Source organism: Bos javanicus, chromosome 21 (assembly GCF_032452875.1).
Source record: "Bos javanicus breed banteng chromosome 21, ARS-OSU_banteng_1.0, whole genome shotgun sequence".
NCBI classification, from domain to species: domain Eukaryota; kingdom Metazoa; phylum Chordata; class Mammalia; order Artiodactyla; family Bovidae; genus Bos; species Bos javanicus.
Window position 1 is genome coordinate 37,646,170 of NC_083888.1, and position 23,735 is coordinate 37,669,904.

Sequence of the window (23,735 nt, forward strand, 5' to 3'; positions counted from 1 at the left end):
ATTACCCATTTGGAAATTTCATCGACTCTTAAGATTTGAATATCCACTTCTATAGGGGTGACACTTAAAGCAGTATCTCCAGTCCTGGTATTTCTCATCTCTTGCAGTCCATGTTGACAGGAAACTGACTCTCAATAGTCAAATAGGTGGCCAGCCATTAGGTTCACAATGATCTTAGCTGGAGTAATTTCTCCTATCCCAAATCACTGTGTTTATTATCCAACTACCCTATAATGTCACCTGTTACACAAATCTTTACATTACCAGGCTAAATATTCTGAAATCATTTTTTTCCCTTCATTCCTCACTGTAAATTTTGATCTGTTATTGAGTTATTCCACTTATCACTTTAATCTCCTTCACATTTGTCTCTTCTTATCCATTTTAACTGTTGAGATTTTTACCCAAGGACTTAATCCTCTACATTTTGATTAATGAAATAATCTCCCAGTTAGTGTTCCTATTTCTAAATTCTGCCTTCAAATTCATGTCTTATAAAATGGTTGATATTTCTGTCAATATTTTATTGCATACAAAAATCTTTCTGACAAAAAGTTAAGATAATTATGTTAAGTAATAAAACATGGAATATTCTAGACTTTCTAAAGCTAGTGTATTAAATTTGGGCTCCTACAGTTCCATTGTGATGCTTTCTTCAACATGTACATTACTTCTTACCATTTGATTATAACTAAGCTTGCTAAATGAAGATTCACTCCATCTTCTTAAGTGAAGCTTCACTTTAAGGAAATCCTCCACTAGCACATAAATATGCACATAGAACCATCATTTTTTATAATTACAAAACACAAGAGATCTGTTCTGTAATTTTGGTTTCACTGTTACATGGCCCATACTTAGATCAGCAAAAACTAAGTCATAAGCAAGGTTTTTCTGTAGCAGTATGAAGGATAGAAAGCAAAAACTTTTGAATAAAAATAGATTGATCAATTTTAACAGAGGCTAGGTATGAAAAGTTGATGTGAAAACAAAAAAATATTTAACTGGATGTAGAAATCAAGTAGATATCGGTGTCCCTTAAGACAGCATGTCCAAACCTTTGTGGCCCCAGGGATCAGTTTCATGGAAGATTGTTTTTCCACAGACAAGTGGTTGAGGGGGGTAGTTTGGGGATGATTCAAACACATTACATTTATTGTGCACTTTATTTCTATTATTATTATATCAGCTCCACATAAGATCACTAGGCATTAGATCCTGGGGTTTGGGGACCCCTGCTATAAGAGAATAGTTTCAGGGGAAGTATAAAAGTAGAAATTAATTGGAGTAAATGAATGGGGAATGAGCAGCTACTAGCAGTCTGAGTTATTAGAACATGTATGTGTGTGTGTGTGTGCGTGCTTAGTCATTCAGTCGTGTCTGATTCTTTGTGACCCCATGGACTGTCACCCGCCAGGCTCCTCTGTTCACAGAATTCTCCAGGCAAGAATACTGGAGTGGGTTGCCATTCTTTTCTCTAGGGAATCTTCCCAACCCAAGGATCAAACCCAAGTCTCCTGCATTGCAGACAGATTCTTTACTATCTGAGCCAACAGGGAAGCCCGAGTTAGTAGAACAGTGGTTTTAAAAGCTGATCAGATATCAGAATCACATGGCGAGATTTTAAAACCCACCATACCTGTGCTCTATTCCAGAGCAATTGCATCAAAATTTCTGGGGAGGGGGATTGGTTGTCAAGAGCTACCAAAGTTTACCCAGGTGATTCTAATATTTAGTCAGTTTTGAAAACCAATGTGTGGGGTATTATTTTCAAGAACTTGGGTGCAAAGGAAAGGAGAGGAAACTGAGAGAGGAAAATAAGAGAGACTTGACAATAGGAATTATTTTCTGAACAGAAGTTGAAAATATTTGGGATTAGAATCCAGGTTATAGAAGAAATGGAAGTATAGAGATCAGAATCACTGGTTGGAAACTCATCCTTGAAAAGAAAAATGATGAACAGCTCATCTTCTGTGACTGGAGAAAGAGATGGGAAAGTGAGTACAATTACAGTTCTGTGGTTTTTCATTTTCACTTGTTTCATAAGGAGATTAGGACAGGAAGTTGGGGGAATTTGACTGATGGCCACATGTTTTGCTAAGATTATTTTCACCTTCTACAGTAGGAGTGGCAGTAATGTGAGGCATATGAAAACATTGGTAAAAAACTGAAATAACTCACATGCGGAAGGTAACTGTTCAAGGTAACTTTCAGGAAACTCATATTGATCAGGTGAGACTCAGAGCGCCATAATCTAGGTAAATGTGTAATTTTCTCCAATGGCATTTTAGTATTGAGATACAGGAGGAAAAGAATGTTGAGAGACATCCAATACTTGTCGTTGTCAGGGAAAACACGACTTGAGAAAAAAAGACTTAAACGTTGAGGATACTGTCATAAATCTGCTTGACATAGACCATTATTTGAATAGATGGAAAGTTGATGTAATTTGAAATAGTTTGGAATGAAGTAATGTTCAAGAAGGTCATGGACACTGCAAACCAAGTAGTTCTATGATGTGAAGTGTGGGAGAAAATAAACTTAAGCCAAATAATTTGAAATTATATTATGTTTATCAAACTAGATATTATCCAAAGGAGTAGCAAATGCCAAATGAGAGAGAGTGGAGAGGCATGAATAGGGAGCAAGAGGGCCAGAGTGAGAGAAAGTGGGAGAAGGAGAGAGAGATGCGAGAATAGGAATAACCAGGGTTCATAATATCTCATTTCTTCAAATCCCTTTTCTTTGCTTTTCTCAGTTTTTTTTTTTTTTCTTTTTTATAAGGGTATTATTGACGCCTTCACTGCTACAGTTTTCCATTATTATATTTGATCCCTGTGTTGGGAAGATCCCCTGGAGAAGAAAATGGCAACCCTCTCCAGTATTCTTGCCTGGAGCATTCTATGGACAGAGGAGCCTTGTGGGCTATCGTCCGTGGGGTCGCAAAAGCATTGACAGGACTTAGTGATTAAACAACAACAGCAATTTCTCCTGAGACTTTCTCTTTGATCCATGGGTTATTTAGAAATGTGTGGTTTAATTTGGGGGATTTGGAGATATTAAAAATATTTATTTATATTGCTGCAATGGATCTTAGTTGTGGCACATGGGATCATCAGTCTTCCTTGTGATATGCAGACTCTTTTAGTTACAGCACATGGGATTTAGTTCCCTGACCAGGAATGGAACATGGGCCCCCTGCATTGGGAGTATGGAGTCTTAGCCACTGGACCACCAGGGAAGTCCCTGGAGATTTTTTAAGTATCTTCTCTGTTACTGATTTTTAGTTGAATTCCATTTTGATCTGAGGTCCTACGTTGTAAAATTTCAACTTGTACTGATTTGTTAGTTCGTTTTATGATCCATAATATGCTATATCTTGGTGAAAGTGCCATGTGAACTTGAAAATAATGTGTTTCCATTGTTGTTGTGTGGAGTGGTCTATAAATGTCAATTAAGTTTAGTTTGTTGATGGCATTAAGTTCTTCTATATTTATATGGCTACATGTTCAATCTATTACCCCAAAAGAGGGCTGACGTTTTCCACCATAATGGTGGATTTGTCTCTTTCTCTTCTCATTTTCTTCAGTTTTTGCATTGTGTATTAATATTTTGAAATACTGCTGTTAATTGCATATACATTAAGATTGGCATGTATTATTGGTGAATTAACCCTTTTATCATGTAGTATTCATCTTTGTATTTATCAGGTAGTATTCAAATACAACATAGTAGTTGTATTTCCTATGAATTTTACTTTGGTGTTTATATAGCAGGCTTTGGTATTTTGAAAGGGTTTCCCAGGTGGCGCTAGTGGTAAAGAACCTGCCTGCCAATACAGGAGACAAAAGAGACAAGTTTTGATCCCTGAGTCAGGAAGATCCCCTGGAGGAGGACATCGCAACCCATTCCAATATTCTTGTCTGGAGAATCCCATGGACAGAGGCGCCCTGGGAGCTACAGTCCATAGGGTCACACAGAGTCGGACATGACTAAAGCAACTTAGCATGGACATGCATGCATAGTATTTTGAAAAGCTTCCCAGGTGATGCTCCTGTGTAGTCAAGATTGAAAACCATTTCTCTTAACAGTTCCAATCTCAGTGAATAACTATAAAGTTAATACTTATCCAACCCTGGGAGTCATGATAAGCCCTGAGTTTATCTCCACCTTATTCTCATTCCACAATCAATGAAAAACAAAATACATTCTATCTTTGGAAAAGATCTCTTAACAATATCTCTTTTTAAATGTGTAATAACCGTTTTAAGCTTAACATGTAAAAACAAATTTCTGACGTTGCCAATCAGAACTAGACTTGCAAAGTCTAGAATATCATTTTGACATTTCTCTTTCTAAAATGCTACTATAGGGGAAAAATTAATATTGTCAAATTGATTAAAGTCAATTTATTTGATATGGATTAAAAACATCTGGTGGGGTAAAATTTGGATTTTACATATCTTTTCCTTCCCCTCAGGTTAAATTATTAGATAATAATGTTTAAGATTCTAGTACTTTGAGTATACTTATATAAAATTACAGAACAAGCAATTTATAGAACTTGGGTTTAAAAGAAAAAGAGCTTATAAATCTGTTGCTTCATCTCTTTGTCATGAGTCAAAACCAGAAATTTTAAATGCCAACAGATTGCCTAGGGAAATCTGTCTCATAGTCAAAAGGAAGGAGTATTGCATTGTGAGTTGGTCTGAGCTTCCTTAAGCTTGACATGGTTTTCTTCCCGCTTGCTCTCTTAAAAAAATAAAAATTAAGTTTAGAGCAATATTCAAAGTTATACTGCCCTTTTTTGTTAATATTGACTCATAATTTCTGAGTATGTCACTGCTTTGTTCTTTCAAGAAAAACAAGAACTACCCCAATGTGGGTGTCTGACACAGGTTTTCAAACCTCTTATGGTCCTCAGTCAATGAATTCAATCTTCTCTAATAATATTGTAGCCATGACATCAGTCAGTAACTGCAAGGAAAAAAATGACTTGTTAGTAGAGAAATATGTGCATATTTGTGCAAATATCAGGATCTATCACATCCAGTGTTTGGTGATGCTAATATATAATACTCTGTTTGTTTACTCTTCTATTAATATGTAAATAGGCAAAAGGAAAGGAAAGAAAATATTCTTCCAGTCATACATGTGGCTGAAAAGGCCTAATCAATACTACATTTACAGTTTCCCTAGAACTCTACATGTTTAGCTTTTAGAAATCTGTCTTTTAAATATGCTATTTTTCTTAATTTGGAGTTAATCAGCTGAAATAGGTTCATCCCTTTCATTTCATCAGTATCACAAAGTGACTGTCTGGGAGCCTGAGTTCTAATGAGGCAGCATTCCAAACACGTACAGACAAAGCAGTGGTTTCCCTGGCAACGTGCACCATGAAAAAGCTCTTAGAATAGTTATTCCTACCCTTACACATGAGTCCTTTTCATTTCAGTAAAGCTTCCTGTCAGAATGCATTCATCAATGTAATTTACCAATGAAGTTTGAGAGATTAAATCCCTTTCTCCACAAAAATTAAAAAATAAAAACTGTAGCTAAAAATCAACAGCTAGGCTGAAATTATACCTGTGCTGTCAAAGGATGCTTCAAAGGAAGTAAAGGACATCGTAAGATTCCTGAATTCACTTTGAACCTGAAATTAATTTTCATTTGATTTAATCTGGGGACATAGAAATTAGATGCATTGGGAGGAGGGGCAGGTGTATTTAATCACTAGCTCTAAAATTATCCTTTGTGATCCAAAAATAATTTTTATTAAATAGTAGAATTTCACAAAACCTTAAGTTGCTATATGCATTAAATTAAGATTTATGATATCCTTTACTAACATTACACTTTGTTAGTGATGTTTACCAAGAAAAGCAAATTCTGAAAAGGTGATGTCTTTTCAACTGATGGAACTATGTAAAAGATTCTCAGATGAGATTCTTGAGCCCACTTTCCGTCTAAGTATGCAGTATTAAAAGGCACAGAAACAGGCAACACCTTGTGTTATGTAGCATTTCAAACAAGATGGAAAAAACCTGGAAATAAAAGGAGGCTGGTTGAAAGAATTGCCCATACATAAAATAATTGCAACACTTTATTTGGCTTTTTTTTTTTTTTTTACTAGAAATCAAATTCCTTGAGTTTAAAATATACCCACTATCTGTAATACAAAATGAGAATAACTCACTTCCAGCATTTCTCAAAATGTTAGCACCCAACAGGTACAGGGAGAGTTTATATGCTAGTGATTTACCCTGGTGGCTTCATCGAGCATCTACCTATGCTTGTTTTTAGCAAACATGCTTCAGCAAAGGAACATTTGTGTTGCCCAGTGCTTTTTTTTTATTTTTAACACGGTATCAAAATTACTTTTATGTAGATTCAGTTGTATTTTATTGCTAAGAAAAGTCTATATTGCTTTCGCTTTTTTCCCATGACACACTGAACCTTATAGTAACATTAAGTAAAAACTACGATTACAGAATAAAACACAGACACGTACAAACACATGATTTAAGAAAGAGGTAAGAAAATAATTTACATTGATAGAGCAGGGCATTCTCACTATTTTTTTCACCTGAAGATTGAAAAGGAAACTCATTTCAGCTTGTAACATTGCACGGACTGCTGCAGACACAAAATGAATCAAATCTCCTGTTGGATTAAATGGGTGGTATTTCTTCTCTTTCCTAGCAAGATAATTCCTTGCTTACTGCTATAGCATGCAAACGCAAATGTTGTCTTTTTCAGAATGTTTTTGAAAAGTGGGTCCCATTTTACTGTTGTTTGGGGATAATAAAATCACAAATTTCATTAAGCATCAAAAAGGATGTGGAATAAAATATAGTGGGAAAGAAGTAACAATTTAGGATACAACAGATGAGAATTTCATTACATGAATATTCATCAGTTTCTTAGAATTTGCATCTTATGTACAGGCTTCAGGGGAAAAAAAAAATGTGTGTTTTAAATCTCAGATTTTTTCTCTTCCTGCTGCTTTATCTTTTCAACATAGGAAGACATCCACGTGACAAAATGTAGAGAACATACTTTTAAATATTTAAATCTGTATACTAATCAGTCTCTTTCTTTATATTAGTTAGCAAACCTTTAAAGATAAGAAAATCACAAAGATTTTTTTTTACTACATTTCTTTTTGTTTGTTTTTCAATGGACATTCACAGCATTATGCTTATAAGACTGTATATATTTCAAGTACTTTCATGAAATAGAATATCATAATACACAGTTCTCTACAATTAAAGTTAGTGTGCAAAACCTCAGCTGAAAATTACTTATAAAACTTCCAATTACAGTTTTACAAGTTTAGGTATTCTCTTCACAGTTGAAAAATATAATGCAGATAAAAGTTGAGTGTGCTTCTCTGCCTCCAACTACAACATAAAGTTGATCTTCCATAGCATGTTTCTTAAAAGCAACTCTGAAATAAGTTTCCTCCAGATCCTTTAAATTATTCACTTTCCCTAATTGCTTGTTGTATCATTCCCCAGCAGAATGACTAGAAAAGCCCTATTGCACTTAATCTAATTAGGGATTTTTGGAAAAACCGAGGTTACATAGTTCTCATTAACTGGTTAAAAAAAAAATTGTACCATCTCTAGAGGTATAGAAATAAACAACAACAACAACAACAAAGGAAAAAGGATGATTCCTTTTAAAGTTTCAGAAATGAATGTAAGTGTTCATATTCTGGTACATTAACAGTTTGTTCCAGTACATTGATATTTTATGTGGAGGCCCTACTCTGCAATTAATATGCCTGATGCAAATTGAAAAACCCATAATCCATCCTTCTCTGTTGGAATGTAAGAGTATATTATTATTGAGAAGCTACAGGATACCAGAGCCATTTTTTAAACTTGAGTGCTCATTACCTTAAATCTGCATATAAAACAGTTTTGCATTCAGACGAGGTAATACATAACAGAATATATTGTGGCGCATATAAAAAAAAAAAAAAAAAGTGCTCCAAATAAAAACGACCTGTGGGCTTCCTTTGTAGAAGAAATTTATGCCGTTCCAGGCATTAGGGATTAATGATAGCTAACAGCAAAAGAGGAGAAATGAGCATTAAAATACTGTGCCTAACTTTCCTGACTACTCCAAGGCTACAGGACAAACTGAATTGTCTAAATATCCTTAAAGGTAAGGACTAGGTATTTATCATTAAGCAAATATGGTATTTGGGGATTGCATCTGATTTTGTCACATTAGTATTCAGAATATTTCTTATATAGTTTTGAAGGAGAAAAGACAACCTTAATGGAATAAGAAAAAAGAAAGAAAGAAAAAGAAATCCTTTGTTTCTAACAGTTCAGAGAATCTCTTTCCTTGTTTCCAAAATTATGCATACAGTTGTTTTCACAGGACATATAATTTTGCCATTGTCTTCTACGATTTACAAAATCCAAGATTTTAATGAAAGTTTTACTGTACCTTTTTTAAAGGGAAAATTAACCACATACCACTAAGGAAAGAGATTCAAATGTAATATGTTCTCAAAATTGAAAGATCCCTTGGATACTAGTTTATTTCCTTCATGACTCTCTCTTAAACCTGTTCAATTCACTTGCTTCCTATTTTTTTTAATTCACTTGAAAACTGTTCAATTCATTTACTCCCATCACCACCACCTGAGATCTGGGCCTTATTAGCATTTTAGCATTCACATGGACACTTCCTTCTTGGTTCTCTTCCTGTCTATCACTTCAGATATTTAATGCTTCCCACTGGTGGTTATCAATATAATTGTCTTATTTTACTTACCAAGTGATAAGATTCTTGAGGCAAGAGGCTGTGTGATAAGACCTGTATCTTCCAAAACAATCATAGCAATTCACATTATTCACATGAAATAAATTTTTGTTGAAAAATTTTATAGTTATTGATTGTGGAAAACTGATTTTTTTTCACCAGAACAAAAAAGGGAATTCTACATATTGACACTTAGGAGTCTCATATGATAATCTTCGTAGTCAAGCATAGTTTTCACTTGCTGACAATCTCAATGTAGTAGTCTAGGACAGAAAATCAGCTAGGGCTTCAGAGAAAAATCAGAGAAAAGAGACATTCTAGGGGCTGTGTGGGCTTCTCAGGTGGCTCAGTGGTAAAGTATCTGCCTGCCAATGAAGGAGATACAGCTTTGATCTCTGGGTGGGAAAGATCCCCTGGAGAAGGAAATGGCAAACCACTCCAGGATTCTTGCCTGGAAAATTCCATGGACAGAGGAACCTGGCAGGCTAGAGTCCATGGGGTTGCAGAGTAGGATACAACTGGGAGCACAAGGGACTATGTAAAATCAGATACCTCTGTTTTGGGAATACAGAAATTTACATCTGTAAAGCCTATCAATGTGGTCAACTTCAAGCCTTAATTTAGCTTCAGAGTCAAATTTCTTTCCTTTCAGTCCATGGGGTCGCTAAGAGTCGGACATGACTAAACGACTTCACTTTCATTTTTCACTTTCATGCATTGGAGAAGGAAATGGCAACCCACTCCAGTATTCTTGCCTGGAGAATCCCAGGGGCAGGGGAGCCTGGTGGGCTGCCGTCTATGGGGTCGCACAGAATCGGACACGACTAAAGCGACTTAACAGCAGCAGCAGCAGCAGCAGTGCAACGTATGTTTGTTTGCTTGTTTTTTTGTACTCTACAATGATACCACAATGAGGAAAGAATTGATTTATGAGAATAACATATATTTCTATATTCAGACCAGTATGTAACTTCACATTAACTTGGAAAGGTTGGCATCAGATGAGTACACACATACACACACACATATACACATACTCCCTCATGTTTAACTTTGGCTCCAATAAAATAGGGCTGGATGGCTCTCCTATTTTTTCCTAGTACAAATGTTTAAAGAGGGCTAAACAGATCATTTACTTGAAATTGCCTTTGGTAGAATAAAGTTCATGTTTGTCAAAGTGACTATCACTTTATCATTATTCAAAAGATACTTTAAAGAGAAAAGTAGAAATGGCAATACAAACATTGAGAGAAAAAACAATAAGGCAAAGAAGAGAGACTCTCTAACAGATTAAGTTCATTGCAAATGTATGTGTAATCAGAGAATAAAATTGACTGCCTTGTGATTTGACTCATGTGAAAATGATTCTCACAATGAAAAATCTGTTAGTGGCCTTGCACAGTATTTGGCATTTTCACCATTAAAACAGACTTTTGGTTTCAGATATTGCATCTTATGGCATCTTCACACAAAAAGAGTAAAGCTAAAATTATATTGATCCTGTAGGCTATTGCAGAAGATTGGAGGAGGGAAGAAGAGGGAACTGAAAACAATTGTCATAAATTACAGCTAAAGATTTTAGTTTAGACATGAAAAGAGTATTCTGAATATAAATAACATTACATGTAACACCAAGAGAAGTTACAGAATTGCCTTCCCATGATGATTTTTTAGAATAGTATAGCATATTATAAATCAACTATAGTTTGGTTAAAAATAGTTTAGCTTAACATCTGGCTAGAATGGTAAGGATAGAAATATGGGCAATAAAAATCCTTAATGATAAAATTTTAAATCCAAAATTTCATTTACTCTTTCTAATAGGGATGGTTCTTTTTTTCATATAGATAATTACTTTATATATTTCATTAAACTGTTTTCAGAATCTGCAAATATCATGAGTTTAGTTTTAAAGGCAAGTAGTGCTATCTATAGAATAAAAGTAGTTTATAATAACCAAGGTGAATTGATGTCATTATGTGATAACTTGTATTAAGAGAAAGAATGTGTTTGTGTGTACAAGTGAAATTCACTGGCATAGAATGCAAGTGAATAAGGAAGGGGGCAATGAAATTACAACTAACTTTTCTTTCTGTCCACTGAGAACTGGACAATTAGAATTTTTAAAATTTACAACAGGAATAGTTATATTCAGACATTAAGTAAATCATTTTGATTGTTCATGTTGTTAGCTGTGTTAACTGTAATGTGTTACTAAAAGATGCTTGGGATATTCCTTTGGCTATGTTCTAAACTTTAGCAATTTTCTCTTTCTGATGTGTATAATCAGAAGGTCTTGAAACAGAAAGACTGTTAATATCATCTCTCAGGCTCACTTCCAACACAATAATTATTTGATGAATAAAACTGAAGATAGTTTATATCTTGTCCTTGGTGGATTACACTATAAAATCAAAGTATTTCTACTTCAGTGGATATTTCTACCAGTTAAGGTGATGCACATTGTTGAGGTACAGTCACTTTGTCTAATCCCCACATCTAAATTTGCTTAATGCCTTAATATGTGGACAAGTCATTCTGTTTCATCATCAGTTAATAGTGGACATATATATCTTTCTAAATAAGCTTAACATAGAAAAAATAATTAACACTCACCTGAGAATCTATATATTCTATATGAAATAATTCCTCAATTTTATCAGTGAGATAATACAAATGATCCGAATGTTGAATCAGATTCATAAAAATTAGGGATTTACCAATCATTTTGAGGACCTAAAAGACTAGAATCTAGAGGCCCAGGGAGAGGCAGCTGGAGAGCTAGGACTCTGGGTCTTTTCTTATTGCTTCAGATAATCTCTGGGGTGTTAATAACATGAAAAGTAAACAGTATCAGTTATGACACACCTCCATATTACACTCAAATAGGCATATATTTTCTGGGAATTTATGCCCCCTATGTACATGGATTCTAGTTGTGTTTAACATAAGGAATACTAGGTACATCCTGCAAAAAACACCCCACAGATAAGAGCTCTTCCACTAGCTTCATCAGCTTGTTTGCCAAGATGTTTGTAGTTCTCATATTTTAAGTGTATTAGTCTGCTAGGGCTACCAGTACCAAGTGTCACAGACGGGGAGACTTAAATAAGAAAAATTTATTTTGTCACAATTCTGGAGGTCCATCATCAAAATGTCAGCAGGTTTGGTTTTTCCTGAGGCCTCTCTCCCTGGTTTGCAGGGGACCAGCTTCTCATGTGTCCTTATGTGGCCTTTCTTCAGAGTGTGACCACCCCAGTTTGGCTTCTCTTTCTCTTCTTATGAAAGAGGATTGAATTAAGATACCACCCTTATGACCTCATTTAACCTAATTACCCCCTTAAAAGCCTTATCTCCAAACAGAGTCAGACTGGGAATTAGGGTGTCAACTTATGAAACTGGGGGGACATGATTCAGTCTACAACAACAAGGATATACGTATTTCAGATGTCACCCAGATAAAGGGAGAGTATGGACAGCAGACCTGCTTACTATCCCTCAGCTCTTAAAGCCACAAAACCCCATAGAACAGAGAGGTTTCAAAAGAACATCTAAGGAGTGATAAACGAGGATAAGAAGCTAAATCTTATCAGAGGCTGTGTTGAGAACAACAAAAAGAATGCATATTGCCAAGGAATTCTGAGATGATATAAAATACTTCATTAATAATGTAAACCTAAACTTCTCTGTAGTAAAAGTATAAAATTTATCTTTTGAAAGCTACCAATGTACCTTTTCCTCTAAAAACAAATATATTCCTAACAGTAGCTCCTCTATCATAGTGTGCACCATTTTTATCATAGCTTTGAATTAAGCAAATAAATCTTTAGAAACATAATACAGATCATAAGGTAAAGTGGGGGTTCACACAGCACCCTATTTCACCGTTAAGCCATAATTCAGTCATTAGTTTCCCAAGTCATTTCCACAATTACAACAAATATGTCTCATCAGCTATTCAAAATCTTAGTTTATCAAGCAGTTATTTGAAATTCTGGAAACACAGAAATTAGAGCCACAAAACCAGTTTACACACAGATAAATTGTATTAGGTATAGGAGAGTAGATCAGCCATAAATGTGGAGTGGAGTATGCAGTGAATGCCCCTGTTAGAATTCTTAAGGAAACAAGGGGTAGTGAGTACTGCTGGTCTCTTAACACACATACAGCTTCCTTCTTAAGAGGACCTTAAGTTCATTCAAATATACCCCCATTTTCCTGCATACACCATGTGACTTAGAAAAGTTGACCTTATTTCCTAGATCAAGACTTGAAACCTGATTACTCTAAGGCAATCTTAGTAATTCCTTTCCATTGCTCATGATTATTTTGAAAATCAGACATATAAGTCCCTCAGTACATGGGATTTGTCTAATTGTTATCCTATCTAATTGTTATCAAGGATCTAATTGTTATCAAGGATCCTAATTGTTATCAAGGATCTAATTGTTATCCTTGATAAGTTATCTACTTATCAAGGATAAGTAGATTGTTCAAACAGCCTCAATTATACTGAAGGGAAAGACCTTTATCCCTAAAAGGAGAACACCTCTTCCCTTTTATTCACTAGATTTGAATGAGAAATACTGTAGGACTCATTACTCCTGGAAACTTTTTTCCATTTCAAGGGGAACCAGAAGCAGATGAAGCTGTTAGGTAGACTGCAGAATACAGATGCAGAAAAAATGGGGTTCCTTGCTAATATTCTAAACCCAGGAATGAACCAGAACTGAAAACTTTTCTACCTATTTACTTCACGTGCAATCTCTTCATTGCCATGGTAGGCTTTTGTTACTTGGAGATCAAAGTAAGAGATATATAATAATCAAAGAACCAAGAATATGTAAATAAATGTGCCTGATAAGGAAAACAGCTAAAATATTCTTAAGCAAGACCATATGAGAATTTTAATAAATTCTTTAATTTTGGGGAGAATCTTGATTAGTTTTTCATCAAAATTCTACAGATCTGGAGATTTTCCTGTTTTGTGTCTATTATAATCTCCAGACTTGAAACATTTCTGTCACCTTGCACTCCTTCTTGACCTTTCCTCAATAGCCAAACATTGGAAAGTGGTGGGCATTTTCTCACCACAGTGTTTTTCCTAAAGTGTACTATCTTTGTAACCTGTGCCAACACCTTATCTCAGATATTCATTATTCCCTCTCTCTTCTCATTCTAATTCATCCATCATTTAAAACATTGTAAGTTATTCGGTAATGCTTCAAAAGTGAAATAAAACATGTAGTACATGAACAGAGAGTAGTGAATGGAAAATAATGAAAAACCAGAAATGGATAAATAACTAAACCTCAAATTACTGAAGCAAAATGAGTTATGATTTTGTAGAAAAATAGCATGAGTGGATTCATATCTTCTAATGCTTATAATAAGATGATTTCCAGCAGATTAAAAAAAATTAATGTTAGAAAAATAAAACTATGAACCATTTTGAATAAAATGTGGGACAATTCCTTTATGACCTTGAAGTGGTTAGGATCTATCTGACTATGACTTGAAGTTCAGAAGCCATAAGATTAGAGATAGATAAATGCGAATAGGCTAAAAATAAGCTTCTTCATGGAAAAACAATCCTGTAAACAAAGTAAAACTCCAAGTGATCAACTGAGAAACTGTATTTGCTTTTTATGTAATATAGCTTCTCTAATATATGAAGTGTTCCTAGAAATAAATGAGCTTATGATTGACAGTCCCCCAAATAGCCAAGCATATAAGCAAATAATTTATGGAGAAGTAAATGTAGGTGACTTAAACATATGAAAGGATATTCAAGTTAACTCACAGTAAAAAAAAAAAAAAAACCTCTAATTAAAACTATAGCTTGATAATATTCTTTTACCAATCAGAATGACACATCATTTAATAACACAAGCTTCTGCAAACATCTAGAGAAGCAGGTACTCTCATCCATGCAAATCCAGGGTACACATCTTTCTAAGGCAACTTAATAATAGCTACCAAAATGAAAAGTGGATAAAAACATTTCCAATTAATTACACCTTAGGTAGGTTAGCCTAAATAATAACCAACATGTGAAATTACTTATATATAAATGTACTCATTGCAGAAAAACATATATTAGCAAAATCCTGGCAACAGCAAGGCTGTCAGCACAGTGTTACTTAACTAAATCATGTTACTTCCCTTTGAAATATTTCATAACTGTAAAAATGTAATGATAATGCTCCATATGTATTATTAACATGGAAGGCTCTTCAAAAAGGACATACAAAGTGCTACTCTAACTCTAACAAAAATAAAGGAAATTGAGAACTTATTATGCTGATTCTTTTATGTGCATAAATCATAAAACAGCATTCGTTCATATTAAGAGATGAGAACAGGGCAGATGGGGGACAAGGTAGCATGGAGAGTTTTTCTACTTTTGAATCATGCACATGTCACCGATTCAAAAAAAATAATAGTCTCTTGTCTCCTAGACCTACTAACATCCAAGTTCTTTAACCAGTTGTTTATAGCACTTTACAATTCTTCTGGTAATATTTCTTCTTTCTTGCCCATGCTTAACCACCTACTCATGAGACTCTTTAATACCTTAAATTTGCTTGGCATTTTTCTACCTATGTGATATTATACCCATATTCCTTTCAATGTCTTCTTCTTCCATCTATTATCACCTATAGTAATCCTACATATGTTTCATGACATCTCAAATGACAGCTCTTTCAAAACTCCTCTGATCAACCAAGTAGAAGTGATTTTTCCCTCATCAGAAGCCCTAGTGCACTTGCACTCTCTTTTGCATATAAGATATTTTTCTTATACAAGAAGTCTGTCATTCTATTAGTTTTTAAGTTCCTTAAGAGCAAAGTTTCTTGCAACTGTATTTTTCAAAGTTTTATGTACAGGGTCCTATGCTAGATGCCTCATTTTCTCAAAAATTTTAGCTTACAGAATAAAAACTATTTGGAATGGTAAGTTCTTCCATCTTTATACCTTAAGAAATATCATCAAAGTATTTACACCCCCCCAAAAAAACAATTGTTAGCAGAATAGATGGTAAAGGAAGATGATTTTCAATGGCATTGGACTCTGGAATTGTGTGTTAAGAAAAAAAAGAAATGACTGGAACTAGGTATTAGTTTTGCCAAAAAACCATTGAAATCCAGGAACCACATTGAAGACTCAAAGGAGTCGTTGCTTTCTGGGAGCTGTAACTCATGTTAAATTATTAATTTTAATTATTTTATTTTATTTTTAAACTTTACAATATTGTATTAGTTTTGCCAAATATCGAAATGAATCCGCCACAGGTATACATGTGTTCCCCATCCTGAACCCCCCCTCCCTCCTCCCTCCCCAACCATCCCTCTGGGTCGTCTCAGTGCACCAGCCCCAAGCATCCAGTATCGTGCATCGAACCTGGACTGGCAACTCGTTTCATACATGATATTATACATGTTTCAATGCCATTCTCCCAAATCTTCCCACCCTCTCCCTCTCCCACAGAGTCCATAAGCCTGTTCTATACACCAGTATCTCTTTTGCTGTCTCGTTTACAGGGTTATTGTTACCATCTTTCTAAATTCCATATATATGCGTTAGTATACTGTATTGGTGTTTTTCCTTCTGGCTTACTTCACTCTGTATAATAGGCTTCAGTTTCATCCACCTCATTAGAACTGATTCAAATGTATTCTTTTTAATGGCTGAGTAATACTCCATTGTGTATATGTACCACTGCTTTCTTATCCATTCATCTGATGATGGACATGTAGGTTGCTTCCATGTCCTGGCTATTATAAACAGTGCTGCGATGAACATTGGGGTACACGTGTCTCTTTCCCTTCTGGTTTCCTCAGTGTGTATGCCCAGCAGTGGGGTTGCTGGATCATAAGGCAGTTCTATTTCCAGTTTTTTAAGGAATCTCCACACTGTTCTCCATAGTGGCTGTACTAGTTTGCATTCCCACCAACAGTGTAAGAGGGTTCCCTTTTCTCCACACCCTCTCCAGCATTTATTGCTTGTAGATTTCTGGATCGCAGCCATTCTGATTGGCGTGAAATGGTACCTCATAGTGGTTTTGATTTGCATTTCTCTGATAATGAGTGATGTTGAGCATCTTTTCATGTGTTTGTTAGCCATCTGTATGTCTTCTTTGGAGAAATGTCTATTTAGTTCTTTGGCCCATTTTTTGATTGGGTCATTTATTGTTCTGGAATTGAGCTGTAGGAGTTGCTTGCATATTTTTGAGATTAGTTGTTTGTCAGTTGCTTCATTTGCTATTGTTTTCTCCCATTCTGAAGGCTGTCTTTTCACCTTGCTAATAGTTTCCTTTGATGTACAGAAGCTTTTAAGTTTAATTAGGTCCCATTTGTTTATTTTTGCTTTTATTTCCAATATTCTGGGAGGTGGGTCATAGAGGATCCTGCTGTGATGTATGTCGGACAGTGTTTTGCCTATGTTCTCCTCTAGGAGTTTTATACTTTCTGGTCTTACATTTAGATCTTTAATCCATTTTGAGTTTATTTTTGTGTATGGTGTTAGAAAGTGTTCTAGTTTCATTCTTTTACAAGTGGTTGACCAGATTTCCAAGCACCACTTGTTAAAGAGATTGTCTTTAATCCACTGTATATTCTTGCTTCCTTTGTCAAAGACAAGGTGTCCATATGTGCGTGGATTTATCTCTGGGCTTTCTATTTTGTTCCCTTGATCTATATTTCTGTCTTTGTGCCAGTACCATACTGTCTTGATAACTGCGGCTTTGTAGTAGAGCCTGAAGTCAGGTAGGTTGATTCCTCCAGTTCCATTCTTCTTTCTCAAGATAGCTTTGGCTATTCGGGGTTTTTTGTATTTCCATACAAATTGTGAAATTATTTGTTCTATCTCTTTGAAGAATACCGTTGGTAGCTTGATAGGGATTGCATTGAATCTATAAATTGCTTTGGGTAGTATACTCAATTTCACTATATTGATTCTTCCAATCCATGAACATGGTATATTTCGCCATCTATTAGTGTCCTCTTTGATTTCTTTCACCAGTGTTTTATAGTTTTCTATATATAGGTCTTTAGTTTCTTTAGGTAGATATATTCCTAAGTATTTTTATTGTTTCTGTTGCAATGGTGAATGGAACTGTTTCCTTAATTTCTCTTTCTGTTTTCTCATTATTAGTGTATAAGAATGCAAGGGATTTCTGTGTGTTGATTTTATATCCTGCAACTTTACTATGATCATTGATTAGTTCTAGTAATTTTCTGGTGGAGTCTTTAGGGTTTTGTATGTAGAGGATCATGTCATCTGCAAACAGTGAGAGTTTTACTTCTTCTTTTCCAATTTGGATTCCTTTTATTTCTTTTTCTGCTCTGATTGCTGTGGCCAAAACTTCCAAAACTATGTTGAAGTAATGGTGAAAGTGGGCACCCTTGTCTTGTTCCTGACGTTAGAGGAAATGCTTTCAATTTTTCACCATTGAGGATAATGTTTGCTGTGGGTTTGTCATATATAGCTTTTATTATGTTGAAGTATGTTCCTTCTATGCCTGCTTTCTGGAGAGTTTTTATCATAAATGGATGTTGAATTTTGTCAAAGGCTTTCTCTGCATCTTTTGAGATAATCATATGGCTTTTATTTTTCAATTTGTTAATGTGGCATATTACATTGATTGATTTGTGGATATTGAAGAATCCTTGCATCCCTGGGATAAAGCCCATTTCGTCATGGTGTATGATCTTTTTAATGTGTTGTTGGATTCTGATTGCTAGAATTTTGTTAAGGATTTTTGCATCTATGTTTATCAGTGATATTGGCCTGTAGTTTTCTTTTTTTGTGGGATCTTTGTCAGGTTTTGGTATTAGGGTGATGGTGGCCTCATAGAATGAGTTTGGAAGTTTACCTTCCTCTGCAATTTTCTGGGAGAGTTTGAGCAGGATAGGTGTTAGCTTTTCTCTAAATTTTTGGTATAATTCAGCTGTGAAGCCGTCTGGACCTGGGCTTTTGTTTGCTGGAAGATTTTTGATTACAGTTTCAATTTCCGTGCTTGTGATGGGTCTGTTACGATTTTCTATTTCTTCCTGGTCCAGTTTTGGAAAGTTGTACTTTTCTAAGAATTTGTCCATTTCTTCCACGTTGTCCATTTTATTGGCATATAATTGTTGATAGTGGTCTCTTATTATCCTTTGTATTTGTGTGTTGTCTATTGTGATCTCTCCATTTTCATTTCAAGTTTTATAGATTTGATTTTTCTCTCTTTGTTTCTTGATGAGTCTGGCTAATGGTTTGTCAATTTTATTTATCCTTTCAAAGAACCAGCTTTTGGCTTTGTTGATTTTTGCTATGGTCTCTTTTGTTTCTTTTGCATTTATTTCTGCCCTAATTTTTAAGATTTCTTTCCTTCTACTAACCCTGGGGTTCTTCATTTCTTCCTTTTCTAGTTGCTTTAGGTGTGGAGTTAGGTTATTTATTTGACTTTTTTCTTATTTCTTGAGGTATGCCTGTATTGCTATGAACTTTCCCCTTAGGACTGCTTTTACAGTGTCCCACAGGTTTTGGGTTGTTGTGTTTTCATCTTCATTCATTTCTATGCAAATTTTGATTTCTTTTTTGATTTCTTCTGTGATTTGTTGGTTATTCAGCGGTGTGTGGTTCAGCCTCCATATGTTGGAATTTTTAATAGTTTTTCTCCTGTAATTGAGATCTAATCTTACTGCATTGTGGTCAGAAAAGATGCTTGGAATGATTTCTATTTTTTTGAATTTACCAAGGCTATATTTATGGCCCAGGATGTGATCTATCCTGGAGAAGGTTCCATGTGTGCTTGAGAAAAAGGTAAAATTCATCGTTTTGGGATGAAATGTCCTAAAGATATCAGTTAGGTCTAACTGGTCTATTGTATCATTTAAAGTTTGTGTTTCCTTGTTAATTTTCTGTTTAGTTGATCTATCCATAGGTGTGAGTGGGGTATTAAAGTCTCCCACTATTATTATGTTATTGTTAATTTCTCCTTTCATACTTGTTAGCATTTGTCTTACATATTGCGGTGCTCCCGTGTTGGGTGCATATATATTTATAATTGTTATATCTTCTTGGATTGATCCTTTGATCATTATGTAGTGACCATCTTTGTCTCTTTTCACAGCCTTTGTTTTAAAGTCTATTTTATCTGATATGAGTATTGCTACTCCTGCTTTCTTTTGGTCCCTATTTGCATGGAAAATCTTTTTCCAGCCCTTCACTTTCAGTCTGTATGTGTCCCCTGTTTTGAGGTGGGTCTCTTGTAGACAACATATGTAGGGGTCTTGTTTTTGTATCCATTCAGCCAGTCTTTGTCTTTTGGTTGGGGCATTCAACCCATTTACGTTTAAGATAATTACTTATAAGTATGATCCCATTGCCATTTACTTTATTGTTTTGGGTTCAAATTTATACACCGTTTTTGTGTCTCCTGTCTAGAGAATATCCTTTAGTATTTGTTGGAGAGCTGGTTTGGTGGTGCTGAATTCTCTCAGCTTTTGCTTGTCTGAAAAGCTTTTGATTTCTCCTTCATATTTGAATCAGATCCTTGCTGGGTACAATAATCTGGGCTGTAGGTTATTTTCTTTCATCTTTTTAAGTATGTCTTGCCATTCCCTCCTGGCTTGAAGAGTTTCTATTGAAAGTTCAGCTGTTATCCTTATGGGAATTCCCTTGTGTGTTATTTGTTGTTTTTCTCTTGCTGCTTTTATTATTTGTTCTTTGTGTTTGATCTTTGTTAATTTGATTAATATGTGTCTTGGGGTGTTTCACCTTGGGTTTATCCTGTTTGGGACTCTCTGGGTTTCTTGGACTTGGGTGATTATTTCCTTCCACATTTTAGGGAAGTTTTCAACTATTATTTCCTCAAGTATTTTCTCATGGTCTTTCTTTTTGTTGTCTTCTTCTGGGACCCCTATGATTCGAATGTTGTAGCATTTAATATTGTCCTGGAGGTCTCTGAGATTGTCCTCATTTCTTTTAATTCATCTTTCTTTTATCCTCTCTGATTCATTTATTTCTACCATTCTATCTTCTACACTAATCCTATCTTCTGCCTCTGTTATTCTACTATTTGTTGCCTCCAGAGTGTTTTTAATTTCATTTATTTTATTATTCATTATATATTGACTCTTTTTTATTTCTTCTAGGTCCTTGTTAAACCTTTCTTGCATCTTCTCAATCCTTGTCTCTAGGCTATTTATCTGTGATTCCATTTTGATTTCAAGATTTTGGATCAATTTCACTCTCATTATTTGGAATTCTTTATCAGGTAGATTCCCTATCTCTTCCTCTTTTGTTTGGTTTGGTGGGCATTTATCCTGTTCCATTATCTGCTGGGTATTCCTCTGTCTCTTTATCTTGTTTAAATTGCTGATTTTGGGGTGTCCTTTCTGTATTCTGGCAGTTTGTGGAGTTCTCTTTATTGTGGCGTTTCCTCGCTATGTGTGGGTTTGTAGGCTTGTCAAGGTTTCCTGGTTAGGGAAGCTTGTATCGGTGTTCTGGTGGGTGGAGCTGTATTTCTTCTCTCTGGAGTGCAATGAAGTGTCCAGTAATGAGTTATGAGATGTCTATGGTTTTGGGGTGACTTTAGGCAGCCTGTATCTTGGAGCTCAGGGCTGTGTTCCTTTGTTGCTGCAGAATTTGCTTGGTATGTCTTGCCCTGAAACTTGTTGGCCCTTGTGTGGTGCTTGGTTTCAGTGCAGGTATGGAGGCGTTTGATGGGCTCCTGTCAATTAATATTCCGGAGTCAGGAGTTCCCTGCAGTCAGGGTTTGGACTTAAGCCTCCTGCTTCCAGTTATTGGTCTTATTTTTACAGTAGTTTCAAAACTTCTCCTTCTATACAGCACCATTGATAAAACATCTACGTTAAAGATGAAAAGTTTCTCTACCTTGAGGGTCACCCAAAGGGGTTCACAGCATTACATGGAGAAGAGAAGAGGGAGGAGGGAGTTAGAGGTGACCCGAATGAGATGAGGTGGAATCAATAGAGGAGAGAGTGGGCTAGCCAGTAATCACTTCCTTATGTGCACTCCACAACTGGACCGCTCAGAGATGTTCACAGAGTTATACAGAGAAGAGAAGAAGGAGGAAGGAGACAGAGGTGGCCAGGAGGATAAAAGGGAGTAATGAAAAGGAGGGAGACAGATCCAGCCGGTAATCAGTTCCCTAAGTGTTCTCCACCGTCTGGAACACATAGAAATTCACAGAGTTGGGTAGAGTAGAGAGAGGTTAGGGAGGAGACACGGGTGACCTGGTGGAGAAAAAGGAGAGTCCAAAGGGAGAGAGAGCAGTCAAGCCAGTAATCTCGCTCCCTAGTGAAAAATGGGTACTGAAGATTGGGTTCTTAAAGGTACAAAATTGGTAACAAATACATAAAAGCAAAAATTAAAAATCTAGAATAGAGTTTGGAATTTCAAAAATATGATGTTAAAGAAAAGAAGAAGGAAAAGAAAGAGAGAAAAAACGAACAAACAAAAGCAAACAAGGTCATGAAAATTATAAAGAAAATATAGGTACAAAATTGATAACTAATAGCAAAAAGCAAAAGTTAAAAATCTAGAGTAGAGTTTGGAATTTCAAAAATACAATGTTAAAAAAAAGAAGAAGAAAAAGAAAGAGAGAAAAAAACAAACAAACAAAAACAAAGTTGCAAAAATTATAAAGAAAATACAGGTACAAAATTGATATCAAATACCAAAAAGTATAAATTAAAAATCTAGAGTAGAGTTTGGAATTTCAGATATACAATGTTATATAAAAGAAGAAGAGAAATAAACAGAAAAAAAAGTCACAGAGATTATTAAAAAACTATAGGTACAAAATTGATAACAAATACCAAAAAGCTAAAATTAAAAATCTAGAGTAGAGTTTGGAATTTCAAAAATACAATGTTAAAGAAAAGAAGAAAACAAAACAAACAAACAACAAAAAAAAACAAGGTAAAAAAATTATAAAAAATATATATATGAAGTTTGCTGTAAAAAAAAAATAGGATCTTTTTTTTTTTGCAAAGTAATAGGTTATAAAAGTGAAAATTAAAGGAATAATAGAGGACTTAAAATTTTTTTTAATTAAAAAAAAAGAAAGAAAGAAAGAATGATTGTAAAAATAGTAAAAATATATCTAGGACTTTCTGTGGTTTTGTTGTGAGTATTGTGGGTTCAGTTCATTTTTGGCTAGTTCCTTGGTCCGACTTATATTTCTCAAAATCTATAGGCCCCTTCCTATGTAGTCGGTAGTAACCACAGGGTTTTAATCTATTGCCTGTAGCTTCCAAGGCGGTTTCCTCTGTTATAGCTTCTTCTGTTTGCTGGTCTCTTCAGTGTCTGGTTTCTGTCCTGACACAAAGGGGATGGTGGAGGACACTTTTTTTTTTTAGGCTCACTTGTTCAGTTGCGCTGTGGGGAGGGAGGGAGGGATGCTGCAAACAAATAACACTGGTGTGTGCTCACAGTGCCTCAGCCACACTGGGTCTGCTCCCGCTCACGGCGCGTGTAGCCTCCCTGCCCACACTGCTCAGGCTCTAGGTTGCTCCACTGGTAACCATCCATGGCCGGCCCTGGGCTGCCTGCACCTCCCAGGTCCAAGCCGCTCAGGTTCAGGCACTCGGATGGTCCTCAGAGGTGCAGACTCGGTTGGGCCTGCGTTTTGTGCCCTTCCCAGGTCCGAGCAGCTCAGGTGATGAGGTGTTTGGCGAGCACGATTGCTGCGACTTATCACCTCCCCGCTGCTCAGTTATCTAGGTGTACAACCAGCACACCTTCTCAGGCAGATGTTGACTGTCCAGACCCTCAAGAAGTTTTAGTTAGCAAAGAAGCCTGCTTACAGTTTTATAGATAATGTCTCTCTGGGGCTGCGATTGCCCCCTTCCAGTTCTGGCTGCCTGTCACCGGAGGGGGAAGGTCTGCAGCCGGCTATCTCTGTTCAGTCCTTTGTTCCGTGCGTGGGCCTGGCA